The sequence below is a fragment of the Archocentrus centrarchus genome, unplaced genomic scaffold (assembly GCF_007364275.1).
Source record: "Archocentrus centrarchus isolate MPI-CPG fArcCen1 unplaced genomic scaffold, fArcCen1 scaffold_41_ctg1, whole genome shotgun sequence".
Classification (NCBI taxonomy): domain Eukaryota; kingdom Metazoa; phylum Chordata; class Actinopteri; order Cichliformes; family Cichlidae; genus Archocentrus; species Archocentrus centrarchus.
In genome coordinates, this window is record NW_022060267.1 from 1,162,257 (window position 1) to 1,183,837 (window position 21,581).

A 21,581-nucleotide genomic window follows, 5' to 3' on the forward strand; every position below is an offset into this window, starting at 1 on the left:
TTATTGGACTACCCATGTTTTGGTTTTCTATGTACACTGTTGGCTGCTGCGTTTCTCGCTCAAGAGGAGACAAGCAGCTTGTGATGAGAGTGTAGCCTGGCTGTGTACACCAAACTAATGCCCCTCGTTCCCCATTTTAAAGGGGGGATTCAAATAAAAGCTGTGGTGACCAGAGCAAGTGTCCTCGTCTCATTAGCGACCGATTCAGAGCTGCTACACCTACACCAACTTCACAGCACGCTGATTATATGGGTGGTGCGAGTAATGCATGCTGGCTATTTATCAAGGAGCTGCACAAAGAGCTCGTCATGCCACATATGAAGAGGAGCATGGAGGGCACTCCCAAACTCCAGAAGCATATTACTGAGGCAATGGGAAGGTGTGGGTTAAAAAACCAAACAGCCACCACCCAGCTAAAAGAGGACATCAGGAGGGCCAAAAGAAGAGGAAGAGGTGCTCCATCTGCCCAGTTTCAAAGACAGAAAAGCCAGCAGCTGCTGTTCCCAGGGCCCCAGGCCTGTGTGCAAGGAGCACAAACACTTAGTGATCATTTGTGAGGCATGCAAAAATTGAGATGGCAGCTTGTGTTCTAGTGATGTGTTCAATTGTGTTTTATTTTGTTTGGCCACATGTCACCAGTTTACAGCTGTTAAACCACAGATAAAGTTCAGTTCAACAGCTGTTATCTGTTATCAGGATTTATGTGTCTGTGTGATAAAATGACAAACGTGCTGCAAATATTAAATAAATAACTGTTTGGCTCCATTCACTGCTAAAGTCATTACTTGAAATGAATTTTTATTATATTATTAAGACATTTAATTTTAAATCACACTTGGATGACCCATGTGTAGTAATATCAAAAGTATTTTTGTTCATAAAGTAGGAAATAAAAATAATTAGTTAATGATCTGTGGTCATTAAAAAAGATATTTAAAGAATACTTGAATATTCAATCATAAAATAAATTGATTTCAACAGATGGAGCAAAGAAAAACTCAGTCAGCATGAAATAACCTGGAAAATGAATGCAGGTAATTTTTGACCCATGTTGTGCGTTAGAAGGGGTGTGCATATGTTGTGCGAGGGTTAAAAGCCTCCCATAGTGCAGCAGGTGCAATTTCCAAATGATCATTGGTTTCAAAATAAAGGCAGATTTGAGTTTTCAAGTATTGATGAAAATCCTTCTCTCCTAGCAACAGAGGGTTATATAATATATATTATAATATATATATATATATATATATATATATATATATATATATTTAAAAAAAAAAAATATATATATATATATATATATTAGGGGTGGGACTTTAACGCGTTAATTTTGATTAATTAATTATGGGGAAAATACAGATTAAAATTTTAACGCATTTTAATCGCAATTTGCACCGTGGAATGAATGAATGAACGAATGAATGAAATATATATATATATATATTATATATATATATATATATATATAAACTGATTAACTGCTTTAAAACTTTACTATATATTAATCAGTCAAACAGAATATTAGACTCAGAGGTCAAAGGTCACCTTCCTGATGACTGAAAGCTTCCCAATGAAAGCTGAAAGCTGTGTGTGTGAGTCTGCTGCTCTCCCACAGAGTCCTTCTAAGCTCAGTTCAAAGTGAACTAACCCAAACTGAGCTGCAGACAGTGACTGTAACACAGTGAAGGACAGAATCAGCTCTCTGTGATGGAAGGCTTTTACTGTGAAGGCTCTGCAGGAAGTGCTGAGTTTGTATTGATAGCAAACTGCAGGAAGATCACTCAGTGATTAATCAGACAGGAAAAGCAGTTCATTAGTGCTGCTGAGATCAAAGGAAACATCACTTTGGTTCCAGCCTGAATGCTGGATTCAAACAGGAAGTAGCTCCACTTTTCCTGTTCTCTGTGACCATCAGAGCTTCTGCACAGTGTCCTCACATCTGGATCTTTGTCAGCAACAGTCAGCAAATGATTTAGTCATAAAGAAATGTGTTCACAGAGAGAGGAAGAGGAGCGAGGTCGGTGTGGAGGAGCGGCCGGCCTGCTGTGCTTCCTGTCAGGACGTCCTGAAGGATCCGGTCTCTACCAGCTGTGGACACTGGTTCTGCAGACAGTGCATCTCCTCATACTGGGACCAGTCTGCTTCATCAGGAGACTCCTCCTGTCCCCAGTGTGGACAAAGTAAGACTGAAACATCTGTCTGCTGATGGACTCATTTCTGAAAACTGGACTTCTTGTTGTGTTGATTGACACATTTCAGAGTTTCTTTCTCTTTAGTCTCAGTGTTTTTCTGTCTTTCAGCAGATGCTGGTCTGCAGGAGGTTTTTAGAGGAACATAAGATCAGTCTGAGGAGGAGATGTGAACGTGTGGCTGAAGGAAGTGATGAAACAGGAAGTGGAACCCTCCTGAACAGGATCTACACTGAGCTCTACATCACAGAGGGACAGAGTGAAGAGGTTCATACCCAACATGAGGTGAGGCAGCTGGAGACAGCTTCCAAGAAGACCCTTCCATGACAGGACCAATCAGGTGCCACGACATCTTTAAAGCCTTCCCTGACCAACAGAGACCCATCAGAGTGGTTCTGACCACGGCGTCGCTGGTGTTGGAAAAACCTTCTCGGTTGCAGAAGTTCAGTCTGGACTGGGCAGAGGGCTTGGAGAACCAACATGTCAGTGTGGTGATGCTGCTTTCATTCAGGGAGCTGAACCTGATCAGAGATCAGCAGTACAGTCTTCTGGAGCTGCTCCATGTTTTCCATCCAACGTTACAGAAGGTCCCAGCAGAGAAGCTCGCTGTCTGGAAGCTTCTGTTCATCTTTGACGGCCTGGATGAAAGCAGACTTTCATTGGATTTCCCCCACAGGAAGCTCGTGTCTGATGTCACACAGAAGTCATCAGTCAGCGAGCTGCTGACAAACCTCATCGAGGGGAAGCTGCTTCCCGCGGCTCTCGTCTGGATAACTTCCCGACCTGCAGCAGCCAATCAGATCCCTCCTAGATTTGTGGACAGGCTGACAGAAGTACGAGGCTTCACTGATGCCCAGAAGGAGGAGTACTTCAGGAGGAGATTCAGTGATGAAGAGCTGTCCAGCAGAATCATCTCCCACATGAAGACATCCAGGAGCCTCCACATCATGTGCAGCATCCCAGTCTTCTGCTGGATCACTGCTACAGTTCTGGAGCACATGTTGACCACAGAGCAGAGAGGAGAGCTGCCCAAGACCCTGACTGACATGTACTCACACTTCCTGCTGGTTCAGACAAAGAGGAAGAAGAACAAGTACCATGAGAGACATGAGACGAGTCCACAGGAGCTGACGGAGGCTGACAGGGAAGTTCTTCTGAAGCTGGGGAGGCTGGCGTTTGAACATCTGGAGAAGGAGACATCATGTTCTACCAAGAAGACCTGGAGCAGTGTGGTCTGGATGTGACAGAGGCCTCGGTGTACTCAGGAGTTTGTACAGAGATCTTCAAGAGAGAGTGTGTGATCTTCCAGAAACCGGTCTACTGCTTTGTTCATCTGAGCATTCAGGAGTTTCTGGCTTGCAGTCTACATGTTCCACTGTTTCACCAACAGGGAGACGGAGGAGCTGGAGAAGTTCCTGATGAATGATGATCATTATCATTTTAATGATTATGGGAACATCTCATCTCTGGATGTTTTCCTTCAGAGAGTCATGGAGAAAATCCCTTGAGAGTGAAAATGGCCACCTGGACCTGTTTGTTCGCTTCCTTCATGGCCTCTCTCTGGAGTCCAACCAGAGACTCTTAGGAGGTCTGCTGGGTCAGACAGAGAACAGTCAGGAACCACCCAGAGAGTCATCAACAGCCTCAACGAGATGAACAGTGATGAAATCTCTCCTGACAGAAGCATCAACATCTTCCACTGTCTGATGGAGATGAACGACCTCTCAGTACATCAGGAGATCCAGGAGTTCCTGAAGTCAGAGAACAGATCAGAGAAGAAACTCTCTGAGATCCACTGCTCAGCTCTGGCCTTCATGCTGCAGCTGTCAGAGGAGGTTCTGGATGAGCTGGACCTGAACAAGTACAACACATCAGAGGAGGGACGACAGAGACTGATTCCAGCTGTGAGGAACTGCAGAAAGGCTGAGTGAGTCCAGATGTGCTCATTAAGATCATTAATCAGAGTAGATTAGTACTTCAGTTCTTCACAGATTCACAGGAATAAATGACCCTCATTAGTTTGAGTTTCTCACTGAAAACATCATTTTATTAAAGTCATTTTGTGTGTGTGTGTGTGTGTGACCTTTGCCCTGCTGTAACCAGCCTTCCTCAGGATTAGGATTAGATTAGACAGGCAGGAGAAAGTCTCTGAGCATCCTAAAGGTGTTGCTGCATCCTTGGATAAAGTGCCACATCCTGCTGAGTGAGGGCTTCCCTTCATATTAAACACAGCCAGGGATCTGTGTGGAAATGTGAGGTTTGGCACTGAGAGGAAGTGGTGAGCATCAAGTCTGTGATGGTGTAACTGGGACCGGCACAGTTCTGTTTCTGTGGACCTCGATGGTTCCTCATATGCTCACTGCTGACTTTAGATTCCAGTGTTTGTGTGGCAGCAGTTCAGGTGTGTACAGATGTGAGGCTGGAAAGGTGTTTAGTAGCTGCTCCACCATCTTCCACTCTTAAGCAGACAGCTCAGTGAGTCCCACCGAGCTTGCAGTTTGGCGTTTAATGCTGTTACCTGAATGATCAGGTGTGGTGTTACGTTCCAGAGCTCAGAGCACCTTTTCCTCCTCACAGAGCTCTTCTCTCTCAGCCTGCAGGCTGAACTTGTGCTTCCTGAGTTCCTAAAGCAGCTCTCAGACCCTCTCCTGTGGAAGCAGTATGACAGGAATGAGCTGCAGCTCCCAGTTTGGGCTTTAATGCTGTTACCTGAATGTTCAGAGCACCAACAAATATTTAGCACTCAGACAGTCTGAACCTGCCTCAGCTAGGGCTGCAAATCAAACCTCATTTCATTGGAACATTTGAGCTTCCAGCAGCTCTGGAAGCTCGTTAGTCCGGATCAAACCATCACTTTTTAATGGCGCTCTCGTTTCCTCCTGTTATCAATCCAGAGCAGCTCTTTCCTTCAGAGCAGCAGCTTTGGTTCCTCCATTAAACTCTCCACCTGCTGGGCTGTTGGAGGTCCAGCTCACGTGGAATTTTCCACTTGAATCATATTTAAAGTTCACAGAAATGTGACTCTGATTTCTGCACATGGACAACATGGCAAATCCCTGAGTTGGGATAGAGAGCTGGGATAGTGTCCTTTGGAAGCTTTGGAATATGGATGCTGTGGATGTCCTGCTGCTGCTCTGAACCATTGTTTTTGACCTAAAGGTCAAACAGGGTCATGATGCTTGTTTCTGTTTGTTCCCCTGAAATAAGATCTTCTCTCAGCAGCTCTGAGTCCTTCATCATTGTTGTCCAGTGATGAGTTTGATTCCTGCACAGGAGCTTTTTCCTGCATGTGGGCGTGAACAGGCGTACCTGACAGCAGCAGGTAGCAAAGAGAGATCATCTTTCCCAGCTGGAACTCTTCACTGAGCTGACCTGGAGTCAGACTCAAAGCAGGGAAACAGTCCAAATGTTGGTGCTGACTCTGACTCTGGATCAGCTGTGACTGACAGACTGTGGACATTATGGAGCCTAAATGTGAGGCCATTTTCCTCCTTCATCTGCAGATCTGCAGCCAAACAAAGCTTCTCATTAAAAGTGTGCAGGTCTGAGAGAGCTGCAGACAATCATTGTGTCAAACACAGTAAGCTGAGAGGAGCTGAAGCACAGATGTGCAGAGCAGATGTTCATCACATTATGACCTCACTCTGTTTTGTCTTCATATAATTCAGTCTGTGTTTATAATGCACATTTCTGCTTTTACAATAACACACTTCATATTTTCTCTAATCACAGACTGACTGGTTGTCAACTCTCAGAGACTCACTGTGAAGTTGTGGCCTCAGCTCTGAAGTCCAACCCCTCCCATCTGACACAGCTGGACTTGAGTGACACAACCTGCAGGATTCAGGAGTGAAGCTTCTGTGTGCTGGACTGGAGAGTCCAAACTGTCGACTGGAGACTCTGAGGTCAGTTCACTGACTGCAGCTGTTGTTGTTTTTCTCTATTTCAGATCTTTGATTGATGTTTTGAAACTTTCTTTGGTTCCTAAATGTTCAGGATGTGTCTGAAGACAAATGTGAAGAAGTTTGAGTGCACTTTTTCCTCCAAATAGAAGTGACAGACTTGAGCAGTTCATTTAAAGGCTGACAGAAGTGGAGCGGTGACGGGGAGATGTTGGACAGGACAGTTTTTCAGCCTCCACAGGTTCATGTTGTGCTCCATCAGTCAGTGAAGATGAAGTCAGTCCTGATGAGGCTGTAGAGTGTGTGAGGGATGTGAATGGGGCTGTTGAAGATCTGATGATAGCAGATCCAAACAGGCTGCAGAGACTTTGAGCTTCTGTGGAAACAGAGACATGAATGTCAAGCTAATAAAGGTGAAGGTAGGAGCTGTGATGATGTTCATGGCTGCTACAGAGACACCCACACAGCTGCTGTGCTGCTGAGGTGTGTGTTAAAGCAGAGGAACAAAGAGCAGCCTCACACAGGCCCAACATGCCAACATAGCAGGATTCAGGCTCTGTGTGAGCGTTTGACACAGAAGCTGGAGCAGAGAAAGGACTCTGCTGGAAGGACTCCAAGAAGAAGGCCGCTGAGACCAGTCCAAGTGTCTGAGGTGTCCATGGAGCCCAGTCTGACACGTCACTGAGACACTAACATACAGAAGTGATGGTAACATGAAGCAATAGTTTCCATGTTGGAGCAGTTCTCAGTTCAGTCACAGTGTTTAATACAGTTCATGAGTCAGGTCCACATGTTAGACACAGCAGCTGATCACAGATCTGCTTCAGACAGTTGATCCAATTCAGACAGTTTGGGGAGGACCTTGAAAGCAGCCGTGAGCAGTTCACTGCCTGACCCCACAGAGCATCAGACTGTCAGTCTGGACTTTTCTTTGTTCCTATTGGCTATCAGAGAGCCTTCAGACCAGGGTTATAATAGTTTTGGATTTTACATTATAGTTTAGTTTTAGTTAGTTTTTACTTTTTTTCTCTAATTCAGTTAGTTTTAATTAGTTTCAGAGTGGTTTTGCTCGTTTTTATTAGTTTTTATTTTTGGTTTTATGCTTAGTTTAGTTAGTTTCAGTATTAGTTTTAGTATTTTCATACTTAATCAGGTACGCTTTAAAGATACCCTTTAAAGAAATAAATTCAGCAACCAACTGTTCACAGACAGCAGAACTACATGCTAAATGTGTGTAATATTAAGGACACACATGAACATCAACAGGGAGAAACTGCTAACAATATGAACTCCAAACTCGATAAATTCTACAATAACTCCCAATAAAGTTCAGCCTCAGTGCAGCAGATTAATCAACAGCTACATGTGGTGTTTGACAAAACAAAGTCCTTGAAGGAGTCAAAGCTCAAATCCAGCTGCATCCTGATGTTCTCTCCACCTGATGCTGCTTCTGTTTTGGAGCTAGCTTGGTTAGATGCTCGCTGATTAGACTTGCAGGGTCTTGCGGCCTATGTAGCCTACGGAAGTGTCCGACCTCATGTCCGCATTTATGCATGTATAGCTGGATTGCGTGTGTTAATTACCTTGTGGTTGTGTGCTGGGGGTTTTTTGGTCCTCGCTCTTTGTGCTCAGTTTTTAGGGTGCAAACATATTTGTCCCTGTTTTTTTCACTTTCTTCATTCCTTCACGTCCATTCCCATAGTTTCAGCAGCTCCTCCAGGAATTTTGCTGACATTTGTGAGTCCTTATATTGATGCTTTGATTATTAGTCCTGATTGTTATTATCTGACTGATAAAGTAGCCGGAAACGCACAAGGACTAAACACAACGTTGTGGGCTGCGTTGACCCGACGAGTAGTCACGTTTCTCTGGAGGTGCAGGCCGGGTGCCTTGTAGGATGATAGCAGTTTCCGTAGCTGCCTTGTGTGCGCTTCTCAGGTCTACTTTGATGTTGGTGTTTTTTTCCTGACTAAGAAGTGTTCCGTACATCATCCACAACATCATCCACAACAAGACACTCGCTGCTATCTGTGCTATCATAGTAAAAAAAAAAAAAAAAAACACCACATGGACTCTCTGAGGAGCAGCGCGGTGTGCGCACGCACGCACATGCGCACCCATTTGCCCGACGGCGTTCCGAGCTTAAACTCGGAGAGAGGAAAAAAATGATTTCATATCAATCCACAAGACTTTTGAAAAAATAACAATATCTATAATTTCAGTTAGTTTTAGTTAGTTTTGTAAACTCACAATTCAGTTTTAGTTAGTTGTCGTTTCTTCCTTTTAATTTTAGTTTTTATTTATTTCAGTTAACGACAATGTTTTTTCAATTTCAGTTTTCGTTATTTCGTTCGTTTTCGTTAACTATAATAACCCTGCATCAGACCAATCAGAGGCTGTGGGTCTGTGGATGAAGGATCATTCATGTGCAGCAGTTGGAGAAGGAGAAATGGCAGTTTGGGCTGTTTCCTGCTTCATGGTCCTGCTTGTCCTGATGAAAATGTTGATTGATGTGTGGATTCGTTCTCCAACAGCCGATTCTGTTCTTATATTCAATAATTGTATTGATCAGCTGTGGAACATCACTGCCTGTTTTATTGTTCACACTAATCCATGATGGCTGCATGTGGCCATGGCTGGATCTCCAGCTTACAGACCCCTGGGCACAAATGTTTGATGGAGCCTCAGCAGCTGGATTTGAATGCTCACCTTTTTTGGGAGAGACCAACAGCCTCGGCAGCAGAGGGAGGAAGGCTGGAACACCCCCACCAACACTGGATCTACCAATTCAGTAGATCCATCAGAAGATACAATTAGATCCTCGTGTTTTAGGAAGATTTGCTTTATCAATACAAGGAGGAAACACCCCCAAAACGCTCCGTCAGCTTATTCAGGAGAACGGCAGTTTGGGGCTGATCTCCCCCCAGATCCTGGCTCATCATTACCCAGGGTACCTGTCACGGGGTTTTCTCCAGAAATAACTCCTCCCAAAAAATTGATGGTGTAATCGGAAAGTTCTGAAGGTGGAATTTTATTCAGCCGGCCTCCCAAAGTGCACAAAACTATTTACAGTGATGCCAAGGCAGGAAAAATACAAAGAAAACAATTTAAAAAAAGTTTTTACAGGTTACTGGGAACTCAGCTTTCTCCAACTCTATGGTGCCACAACAATCAGTTTACCTTCACTGCAACCATCAGCAGACTGACTCTTGGCATTACAGAGTTCTCTTTTAAAACCCACTGCCCCTCCCACTAGGCATTAATTCAGATACTTTCCCCACTAGACAGTATGTCTTCACATTTATGATGCACAATAATTAAACAAAGAAAACTATTAACATAGCTATTTACTGGTAACTTAAGCAGGTATGTTTATGGGAAGAAAAGGAAAATAACCAAACAAACAAAACAGAACCCTATTCCCTCTTATCAATTGACATTCCAGCTGGCTACGTTATGGATTCCTGTGTGAGTGGAAGATGACGTGCCTGGTCGTATTGTCAGTGGAGGACACACACATTTGGATTATTGACACTGGGTTTTCTCCGAATTGGACCTGGAGATACCTGGCTTGTCGTATCAATTCAGGAAGTCTAGGCAGCTGTCTGGCCTTGGTAAGGCTGCTTATGACGGGAATGCAGGAAGTACAGACTCAAACTCAGACTCTGTATATCTGGAGCTGATTCTGAGGGGTAAGATCTTGGAGATGTATGTATCTGTTTCTGCACGGCGAAGGAACGAACCAAGAAGATCAGATTAATTGGATTTTTTTTCACCACAGAGAGGTGCCAGAAAGGCTGAAGCCTGTCAACAAATTAATCAGTACAGTCCTGCACCAAAACAAGTCTTAGAATCAGGAATTTGGCTCCGTGGCGTTCTTGGACTGGCCGCTTATCAAATTGTCTCCTGGATTTTGTAAACAAATAACAGAGGCACCCGGCAGACCACGCCCCCCATCCTGAGGACCTGTAAGTAAACAGAGCAAAAGGCCACTCACTGTTGGCTTTTGGTAGCACCATGAAGACGTTTCTACTGTTCTACTTCTCTACCACGACGATCATGCCGTTCTCCCCGCTGCTGACATAAATAAACTGTGAAATGTGTGAATGCTGGTGGAGGCGCTTCATGTCTGCTGCCCATAATCAGTGACCGCGGTGGCGCTCACAGTACCTCTGTGATTCGTTCATCTCTGTGACTGCAGCATTTTGCCATCAATAAAGTTAGATGATCCCATTCACTCCTGCATCAGCAGATGTTCTCCATCAGTGGCTGCTGGTCCATTGAAGCAGAGCAGGTTGGTCCTCCTCTATGTTAGTGAGAAGATCAAATAAGATCTTTATTGCACCTGTACTCACACACTGGTCTGAGTCCTCAGGAAACCTGCTGCAGAGCTCAGAGTCAGAGCCAAATAAATACAAATATAGATACAAAGATGAAGCAAAGTGTGCACTAAGATAAAGGAAGGACAATATTTCAAGGAGTCATTTCCATCTTCTCTTCAATGACTGCAGTATGAAACTAATATTGCACATGTTTGGTAAATGAGCTGCTGTGTGAGTCTGAGTTGGTCCTTATTTAGCTGTTGCATCAGTCTGACTGCAGCAGCACAGAAGCTGCTGTGTTGGTGATCAGACTGTCGCTCTGCTGAGTCTCAGGATGGATGCTGGTTGTTGTGGCCTGAGGAGGGTGGGGACCTGGATGGTGACAGTCTCTGATGTGTTGGGCTCTTTTCTTGCAGTGTTGTGTGTGTATTAGTCCATGGATGGAAGATGAGTCCTTATGATCCTCTCTGCAGTCCTCTCTGACTCTCTGCAGAGCCTTCCTCTGAGCCTGGGTGGTGTTTCCATCCCAGACAGTGATGCAGCAGTGAGGATGCTCTCCATCAGTCCTCTGTAGGGTGGCTGAGGAGGCGACTGCTCACTCCTGCCTTCCTGAGCAGCCTGATGAAGTAAAGCCACTGCTGGGCCTTTGTCTCTAAGGCTGTGCTGTTTACAGTCCAGCTCGGGGTTGATGTCACGTGAAGGTCGAGGACCTCATGGCTGTCGGCTCTCTTCATCTCAGTCCCAGGGAGAGGCTGCAGAGGCGGGGCCTGTTTCCTAAAGTCTGCCATTATTTCACAGCTTTAGTCTACATTGATGAGGAGCTCATTCTCCTCTCCATAGACACTGATGTTTGTAACCAGGTCTCTGTATGCAGACTCGTCCCCACCCTTTATGAGGCCCAGGATGGAGGTGTTGATGATGACGGGGTTTTCCTGGGTGGAGACACAGTCGTGGGTGTAGAGGGTCAAGAGTTTAGGGCTGACACAGCAGCCCTGTGGGATCCTGTGCTGACTGAGAGCTCAGAGGAGACCCTGCCTCCCATCCACCCCATCTGTGGTCTGTCTGTGAGGAAGTCCAAAATCCAGTTACAAGTGGGAGTCGGGACCCCGGGATCAGCTTTCCTGGTCTGATGGTATCAGAGTCCGAACTATAATCCAGGAGCAGCATCCCAGTGTAGGTTCTGCTGCTCTCCAGGTGTTGTAGCTGTGGTGGAGGGCCGTGGTCACTGTGTCATCCACTGACCTGTTGGAGTGGTAGGTGAACTGTAGAGGCTCAGCGGTGTCTGGGACCACAGAGCTGATGTGTGTCAGTACCAGCTTTAAAAAGCCTGAAGTCATTCAGGGTGATGATTGTGTTTTTGGAACCAGGATGAGGATGATGATGATGATGATGCTTTGAATGTGGGCGGGGGCTTCTGCATCTGTGAGAGACTGATTGAAGATGTCTGTGTCCACCTGCTGTTTGTGTTCTTTTGTAGTTTAGGGTCAGGGGTCACCATCCCAAACTCCAACATTTTCCACTCAACCTGCCGTGAAATCTGGATCCGAGTCTCTGGAAGAACTTCCCTGACAGCCACACCGGCATGTTGCACTTTGCTCACACTTTCTCCTGGATCATTGGACCAAATGAGAAGCTCCTCAGGAACATGAGCATGAATAATAACTGCTGACACTGTTTCAGGCTCAGCTGGAGTCTAAAATCTGAAGCTGTGCAGTGACTGTATGTTTGCTCATGAATGAAGAAGCCAAAGCAGTTTCAGTGTGCAGCATCATATCAAACAGGAAGTAAAACAGTGAGCAGAGCAGGGTTGGTACCGACTGACAGAGACCCAATCAGAGTGAAGAGGAAGTCCTTTTTCCCTGGAGCGCAGAAACCAGGGAAACCACTAGAAGCTGGTTTGAATCTGAGACTCTGAGCTGAGGTTACTGCAGGAGCTGAAGATAAAGAGAGGATTGCTGCCACTGCTTTCCAATGAGCCGTGAAGGTCAACTTTGAGCTGCAGTTTGTTCCAGAGCTTCTCTCAGTGACCTTTCCAGAGTCCTCAGTCCCCACAGAGTTCAACACAAAGAGCCAAAGCAGCAGAGACAGGATGTTCACAGGTCCAACCTCTGACTGCAGCACAGAGCTCACTGAGTCCTCTGATCACTGCTGCTGACAGCCTCTGTGCTGGGGGGCTGCAGCCCCCTCACAGCTTACCAAAGGTCAAAGGTCTCAGTCATCTGGATCTGCTGAATGAAATCCATGAAAAGCATAAAGTGTAACGAGGATGTTCACAGGTACATCGAGCTGAGCAGAGGAAGAAGAAAACCTACAGACTCTGGTATAAGGAATTTCATTGGATGAAGCTCACAGGAAGTGACGTCAGTGGGAATGTTGGAGCTCCACCAATCAGAGGAGGCGTGGCAGTAGTTTTGTGTGGTGGTTAAAGAGTGCAGTGGGAAACTGTGCTTGAATGAAGGAGGAAAGAGGCGCTCCATCAGAGAGAGCTGCTCGCTCGTGTTCAGGAGGCGGCCCTCTGATGGAGACGCCATCAGCTCCTTTTTAGGAATCATTGATCCCTCTGAGCTCACAGCCTTTTCTGCACTGTGAGCTGGAATCAGGAGAGAGGAGCTGATCACAGCATCAATCAGCTAAACACTGATGAATCTCCAGGCCCTGACGGCCTGCAGCTGACCTTTAGAAACTCTGTCTGGATGACATCGTCACAGCAGTGAGAGCTCATCATCATAAATCCTGAGTAATAACTTCACTCTCATACAGCGTCACTAAAATCACTTTAACCATCAGGGTCATCCTGCTGATCCAACTACAACACTGAGTTTGTACAAACATGTTTCTCCATCATTTTGTTTGCTTTATGAGGAAAATGATTCAAGAACTTCCTGCTAATACACAACATTTCATCATATTTCCTCATCACCCCTCTTTGCTCTGACCATTTTAATGACCTTTGACCTCCAATAAAGGCCTCCACAGAGTTTGGCTAAAATAATGACAGCAGATGTTTGTGTGACAGAAGCAAATTTCTGGATGATGTTCTTTCAGTGCTGCACTTTGTAGACGCTCCCTGAGCGCTCGTCTCACAGCAGCTGCACACAGAGACCAGTGTTGTTGGTCCAGCTCAGAAGACGACTTGTTGGAATGAAGACGAGCTCGGAGTTTGTCTGCTTTAAGAACCGCACTGGGAAAAGGTGTTGTTGGAGTTCCAGGATGGGAATTTCTTTCCAGCTTCACCTTTAAAAGTGAAGCCATGAAGGAAAAACACGACTTTTCAAGTGTTTCTAGTTTTTATTATAAATGTGCGACTTTAATCTGAAAGTTTTTCTCTTGTTGTGTTGGTTTGAAGCTGCATCCTGTTGGCTTCAGCTGTTTGGAGTTTTTCCAAACTTCTCCATCCTGAACCTTCTTCAGCTCTGATTATGAAACTCTCAATAATTTCAGACTTTGTCTAATAAACTCACATCTTTGATTCTTTATACAGATTGAAGTACTGTGGTTTGTCAGAGATCAGCTGTGATTATCTGGCAGCAGCTCTGAAGTCCAACCCCTCCCATCTGAGACAGCTGGACCTGAGGGGAAACGAGCCTGCAGGATTCAGGAGTGAAGCATCTGTGTGGTTTTCTGGAGAGTCCACGATGTGTTCTTGAAACTCTGAGGTCAGTCTCCATGTTTTAGTTGTGCTGAGATGAATCTGATGTGAAACACTAAACTGCCGCCATAAGGCTGATATATACTGATCCACACTGAGGATCTTCATGGTAAAGTCTGGTTTCTTCTTCTCTGCTTTAGTCCATTGACTGTAGCAGAACAATGTTCACATTTCAAAGCTTCAAACAGTGATGCTCAACTTATGGTCCACAGCCCACATGCGGCCCTCCACAGCGTTCCACCCGGCCTGCTGACCTTTCCTAACTCAGAGAGAGGTGACCCTGATTAACTGAGTACTGTTCTTACTCACAGTTCTAAGTATGAGATACAACCATTAATAACCACAGCTAACTCTCTGTAGCAGGTCAAAGGTCATGGCACACAGCAGTCTGTGAAACACAAACAGGTTGAAGCAGGAATTATTGCACAGTTACAAAGTGAGTCTCAGTAGAACACACATCCAAAATTAAAGGGTGCAGGAAAAATGAAGAATCAATGGAAAACAGAATTCCAGACACCAGAGAACTCCTGGAAAATTTTAATCTGAACAGACCTTAAAAAGTAACGTTTAGGACCAACATGGCCTTCTTCAGACTTAATGAGTCGATGCAAAGCACATGTTTATATATCCGCCCACTCTTAGGTGGTCATTCAATTGTGATTGCTCAATGCCCTAATATGGAAAAAGAGGGGGAGGGAATCACACCCCCAAACAATCATGGATAGTTGAAATAAATTAGTGAAGCTGAAAATATTAAAAAGACTATAAAATCCTAACATGTGCATTACAGACTGAAAAGGCCTTGAAAAGTTAATAAATAAATCTTAGGGGCTAATCACAAGGACAGAATAATACATATAATAAATAAATAAATAATAGTCAACAAGGTGAAAAACAGTGTACAAGAAAAATGGAGTGAGACACATAAATACACAATGATATGCATGGAAAGACAATGAAATAATGAAACACTGAAATAGGATTGGCAAGGGATAATGACCCAAACTGAAAATTACAAACAGTCTCAAATTGAATTCTTCATTCAGACCATAAGGAGATAAAGTGTTGAGGGTATATATCCAATACGCTTCTCTCTAAAGTAAGAGAATTAGTATTACTGCCACGTCGTGATGGTTTTATGGCTTCTATGCCACAGTAATGTAAAGAAGATATGTTGTGTGCAGCCTGGGTAAAATGGATTGAAACCAAACTGTTAGTATCATGATCAGGGATGTTTGAGCGATGTTCTCATATTCTAGTTTTCAGCTGTCGTGGGGTTCTGCCAACATAGACCAAACCACACGGGTATGTAAGCATGTATATGATGTTAGTGGTTTGACATGTAATGATTAATTCTATAGGGTTTGTCCGATCGTGGGTGATGAAAAATATTGGTTTTGTGAGTGAAGTTGCATTGAGTGCAATGCCTGCAGTGATAATTACCAGATGATATCTCTGAGGAAATGGTTGGTTTTTGGATCGGGAGGCAGGATCTAACTAAGTAGTTTCTCACATTAGGAGGTCTCTTATAAACAAACCTCAGTGGTGTAAAGATTTAAGAGAGGGGTCAGAACTGATGATATGACTATGTTTATTAATAATCATTTTTAACTCAGTGGAAAAAGAAGAAGATTGTATAATACAATTAATATTATTCACCACCTTTTTGGGTTTAGTATTATGCAAACAATCTAGTTGTGAAATGACTGAGAAACGTTGACGTGCTTCTGTGACCCGTTCGTGTTCGTGTTGTCTCGCCTTAAACTGTTGTTCTAAAATATCTGATTGTAGTTGAAAATTCTCATCAGTACTGCAAATGCTTTGGATGTGATTAAACTGAGAAAGAGGAAAACTCTTTTAAGAGCGGGAGGATGAAATGATTGTCCATGAGGAAACTGGGAGCTGAGGACACCATCATCTATCTGCTATACCGAGTCTACGCTCACCTGGATAAGCCAGCCAGCACTGTGAGGGTCATGTTCTTTGACTTCTCAAGTGCATTCAACACCATTCAGCCTGCTCTTCTGGGTGATAAGTTGACAGGGATGCAGGTTGATGTCCCCCTTGTGTCCTGGATTGTTGACTACCTGACTGGCAGACCACAGTATGTACATCTGCAGCACTGTGTGTCTGACAGAGTAGTCAGCAACACTGGAGCCCCACAGGGAACTGTCCTCTCTCCCTTCCTCTTCACCCTCTACACCACAGACCTCAGCTACTGCTCAGAGATCTGCCATCTTCAGAAGGTTTCTGAAGACTCTGCAATAGTTGGATGTATCAGCAGGGAGATGAGGATGAGTACAGGAGGACAGTGAAGGACTTTGTTGCGTAGTGTGAGGGGAACCATTTAGGATTCAACGGGTCCTGCTGGAAGACCCATGACCTTGGGCTCAAACCCAGCTTTCTGACACTGGGCCCTACATTATGACCCAAAATCCTTTGGTAATCTTCAGATTTCATGATGTCTTGCACACAGTAAAGGAATCCAGAGGCAGCCAAACATCCTTGAACCTCCTCCATATCTGACTGTAGGTACTGAGTTCTTTTCTTTGTAGGCCTCGTTCTGTTTTCTGTAAACAGCAGAATGACCGTGCTTTACCAAAAAGCTCTGTCTTGGTCTCATCTGTCCACAGGACATCGTCCCAGAAGGATTTTGGCTTACTCACGTACATTTTGGTAAACTGCAGTCTAGCTTTTTAATGTCTCTGTGTCAGCAGGTGGGTCCTGATGCACCCTGAGCCTGCAGGACAGCTTGAACTTCTGTAGAACTTGATTGGAGCTGCTTATCCACCATCTGAACTATCCTGCACTGCAACCTTTCATCAGTTTTTCTCTTCCATCCACGTCCAGTGAGATCAGTTGCAGAGCTGTGGGCTGTAAACGTCTTGATTATGTTGTGCATTGTGGACAAAGGAACATCAAGATCTCTGCAGATGGACTTATAACCTTGAGATTGTTGATAGTTTCCAGCACAGGCAAAGTGTGACATCCTCACGATGTCCTGGAGTAGGATGGGCAGCTCTGTTATACTCGTTGCCATGGTGATCATAATGTGGCCAATATTAAACTGTTGGGTAAATGTTCTTCTTCTTCTTCTCACACACTTTCTGTGATGTGAGGACCGTCAGCTCCAGCTGCCGCAGACACTTTCTATGATCTGCACTCAGAGTGGATGTTGGTGCGCTCGTGCTACGCTGTGACAGAGTGTGACAGTCCACCCACATTCACCTGTGACACACCTGCACCTGCATTCATTCTGAGCAGATTTCAGCTCAACACTTCCTGTTTCATGTTCAATCCATCAGACACGCCCCCTGCAGCTGTTTGTATGTACTGCTCCCTCACAAAGAAACTCTGCAGCAAATCAAATGTCATCAGCTTCATTTCACTTTATATTTAGGAGCATTTCACACATTTATTCACAAAAACTAAAGTTTATTTCAACAAAGTGTGATGTTGTTAACAGTGGTTCAATATTAATGATTTCAAACTTTGTCTAATAAACTCACATCTTTGATTCTTTATACAGATTGAAGTACTGTGGTTTGTCAGAGATCAGCTGTGATTATCTGGCAGCAGCTCTGAAGTCCAACCCCTCCCATCTGAGAAAGCTGGACCTGAGGAGAAACGACCTGCAGGATTCAGGAGTGAAGCATCTGTGTGGTTTTCTGGAGAGTCCACGATGTGTTCTTGAAACTCTGAGGTCAGTCTCCATGTTTTAGTTGTGCTGAGATGAATCTGATGTGAAACACTAAACTGCAAACATAAGGATATTATACTGATCCACACTGAGGATCTTTACTGAGGTAAAGTCTGGTTTCTTCTTCTCTGCTTTAGTCCATTGACTGTAGCAGAACAATATTGACATTGCAAAGTTTCAAACAGTGATGCTCAACTTATGGTCCACAGTCCACATGCGGCCCTCCACATGGTGCCACCCAGCCTTCCGACCTTTCCTAACTCAGAGACCCAGGGACTCAGGGACCCTGATAACTGAGTACTGTTCAAAGAAGAAGAAAAATCCTCCACTGGATAATTCACTGTGAAACTCTCAAACACTTCATTCCATCTTAAAGTCTGTCTGACACTGAAATCCAAACCAAAATGGCCGTTTGCTTTACAGACAGCAGTCCAACACAAAACAGACACACAACATCCAAAACACAGTCCAACATCCAAATGTCCTCCACTGCCACCATGAATGATGGCAAAGAGAAGGAGGAACACTCTGACATTCAGGGTTAGAATGAGCTTCATAAAGCAGACTGTGAAGATCAAAGCTGCATTAGAGAGCTTACATTCATCAGTTAGTGGACACAAGTGGACAGATATCATCTGAAGCACTTCAAAGGCTTTAAATCAGCACATTTCTCTGCATTCTTTCTTCTTTGGAACTTTATTGGTAACTTTGATGAAGGGAACAGCGTGGTACACCTGAACAGGTGAGCAGTCCATCACAGAGAAGCACACACTCTCACATCCACACCTACAGCCAATTTAGAAGCACCAATGAACCGAAGCAGCATTTCATTGGACTGTGGGAGAACATCCAAAGTCCACAGAAAGGCCCAGCTGACCAAGAAGCTCCAACCTAGAACCTTCTTGCTTTAAGGCCATAGTGCTAACCACTTTTCCCAATTTCAGGACAAATCCTGCATTTTCCTGTTCCTGCCTACAGTGCAGCGACACTAACACTTTCTCATCAAACACTGCCACCTAGTGGAGGAAGTTTCACTGCAGTCTGAACATTACAATTAGATCCTCTAATGTGGAGGTGGTGGGGGCCACAGGACTATGGAGAGAAAATTGACTCAAAATATTTGTGTGTCTGTAATGCTGGAGTTGTAATTTTTTGTAAGTTGTAAATAACGTTTTGTGCATGACTTCCACTACTTGTAAATGTGTGTTCAAATACAAATATTATGAAATTACGAATACAAAATAAAAGTACATATACTACCCGTTAAATCTTCCTGCTCTTGTCGGAGACAGTCGCACTCTCTCTCTCTCCCTGCCCTCCCCATCTCTCCGCTTGCTGCTTGCTGTGAGAGCGTCTCTTACACACTGTCCGAATAAGAACAAGATTGAGAGCAACATGGATCTGGCAAACTGGGCCTTCACCACCATTGATCGAATTTTTTCCACTATGAGATCGAGGAAAGGGGAGCCTGCGTGTCCGAGTGGAACAGACCCGGTTGGATACGTCATCGACTCTTGGAGCTCGTGGAGACCTGTGTGCTTCTCGGCCCTCGAGGTGGAAGACGCCTATATATTCGGCTTTTTGGTAGCAGTATCTTTTCTCTTTGGGCTCGGAGGATACCTGATTTACCGGGAAATTAAGAAAATCTGGGCGGCGGTTCGACATCTGCAGAGGCTGCCGACCCAGGTGGACGGCCTGTTCAGAACCATACAGACTCAGACTCAAAGCCTGGTGGACCTGAGCCATAAAGTTAACGTGCTCGCAGGCGAGAGGGGTTAGATCTGGAGATACGGTTCGGTTCTGCACAGTGAGGACGGTAATTAATGAATTTGGAATATTGGATTATTGAATGGTTCCCCAGTGAGACTGAAGGCTGCTGGAAAAAAACAAGCAGCCTGTTCCAAAACAACATCTGTTATCAGGAATTCGGCTCCCCTGCCGGCCTTGGGCTGGCAATCATATCTCTCCAGGGCTCTGTGTGCGGCTGCTCTTCCCCCGACTCTGCGTTGTGATTTGTGAAGCTGGATCTGGTGTACCACGGCCGCTGATGAACTTCCATCACTATCAGCGAACTGTTTTGGCTAGGAGCTGGTATCTGGCTCCACAATGCCCCCACCCTCTCGTCTCCGTCTGCATCCCCTCCTGACCTGACCTCACCTACCGCCGCTGTCCTAGCTTTACATGTGCAAATGCTTTGCTAAGGTGGTTTTTTTGGCCCTGGTACAGTGCTCATTTTGAGCACTGTACCAGATGACTTTTTTTTTAACCTAACTTCCCCATGATGTGTTGTTTTCTTCACCTGATAAAGGTAGCGCTGCAAGTCGGCTGCATGACCTCAGGACACATGCCCCCCCGTGTTTGTGTTGTGTTTGTGTATTCTTGGCTGGGTGCTCTGTTAACTGCAATTTCCAATGTGTGAACTTGTTCACCCACATGGCAATAAAACCTTCATTCATTCATTCAAATAAAAGTACACGAATCACCAGATACGCACAGACAAAACGACACAAATCATGTTACGAGTGCACAAAGTTTTTTGAGACACATTTCACGCTTCAAGAGAGCTCCCAGATTCGTGCGTGCATGGTGCGTTTAAATGCTGGTGGAAAGCTGGGTCATCTGAGTTTTGTTCTGAGCCAGCCTTGAGTGTCCTTTATTCAGCTCATCCTCTGCTTTCCTTTTAGACCTGATTTTAGCTGCTTTATCTCTCTGTGAACAAGTTTCTGTGCCTCAATCTTTGGATTCTCTCCCTCAGAACAAGACAGGTTCTTCTGACTGAGAACATGTTTCAGTGATTTACTGATCCAGGGCTCGTTATTGGGGAAAATAGTTCCTGTTTTCAAAGGAATCCCCATTTTTGAGCCAAAGAAATGGAAATAGAAATAGATGATCTGAGTCAGAACATGAGCCTTTAAACAGTCCCAGTGGGTGCAGTCAGCGCAGTCCCTCAGTTCCAGTATAGAGTCTTTGGTCCAGACTGGAACAACTGTGTGCTCAGTTTGACCTCTCTTCAGTACTGTGACCTGACAGAGCCAGAGGGGCCATCACATCAGATTTAGAAGCTCCCCTCATGGAGCCAGAACACATGTCCAGTACTGAGTCTGTCTTGTTGGACCAACTGGAAGAAATGATTCAAGGACTTAGTCCTAGAACAGAGATTCAAATGTCCAAAATCAAAGTGGCTGCATCGGGCAGATAGTCTGAAAACTCTGCGCAGTTTGGATTCCTGTTTGAAGCTGCATCCTTTTGGCTTCAGCTGTTTGGAGTTTTTCCAAACTTCTCCATTCTGAACCTTCTTCAGCTCTGATTATGAAACACTGAATGATTTCAAACTGTGTCTAATAAACTCACATCTTTGATTCTTTGTACAGATTGATGAGCTGTGGTTTGTCAAAGATCAGCTGTGATTATCTGGCAGCAGCTCTGAAGTCCAACCCCTCCCATCTGATAGAGCTGGACCTGAGGAGAAACAAGCTGCAGGATCCAGATGTGAAGCAGCTGTCTGATCTTAAGGAGAGTCCACACTGCAGACTGGAGGAGCTGGAGTAAGTAGAGGGTTGGAGTGAGTCCATGCTGCTCTCAGCAGTATTGTACTAAACACAGTTAGTATGAAAGCAAAGATCCAGTGTTTCCTGGAAAGCTGCAGCCTTCTCAGCTTTCCTCAGTGAAGCTGTGAGAGGAGGATGGTGACAGGCTTCAGGATTGGACACAAACACTTCCTGTTTGGGCCTTTTTGCTCTAACAAACACTGGCTGACTCTGGGAGCTTTGAGCTCACCATAGTAACGGCTCCTGGAAAGCTCACATGCTCTGATGCAGCATC

At 44.8% G+C, this 21,581-nt stretch overlaps 1 protein-coding gene across 1 annotated transcript in view; it reads left to right on the forward strand.

Annotated features, from left to right (window-relative positions):
• The window catches only part of LOC115776948 (NLR family CARD domain-containing protein 3-like), a 507,515-nt gene that overhangs the window by 418,091 nt on the left and 67,843 nt on the right, over positions 1–21,581 (forward strand). The gene's annotated exons all lie outside the window — the stretch shown is intronic.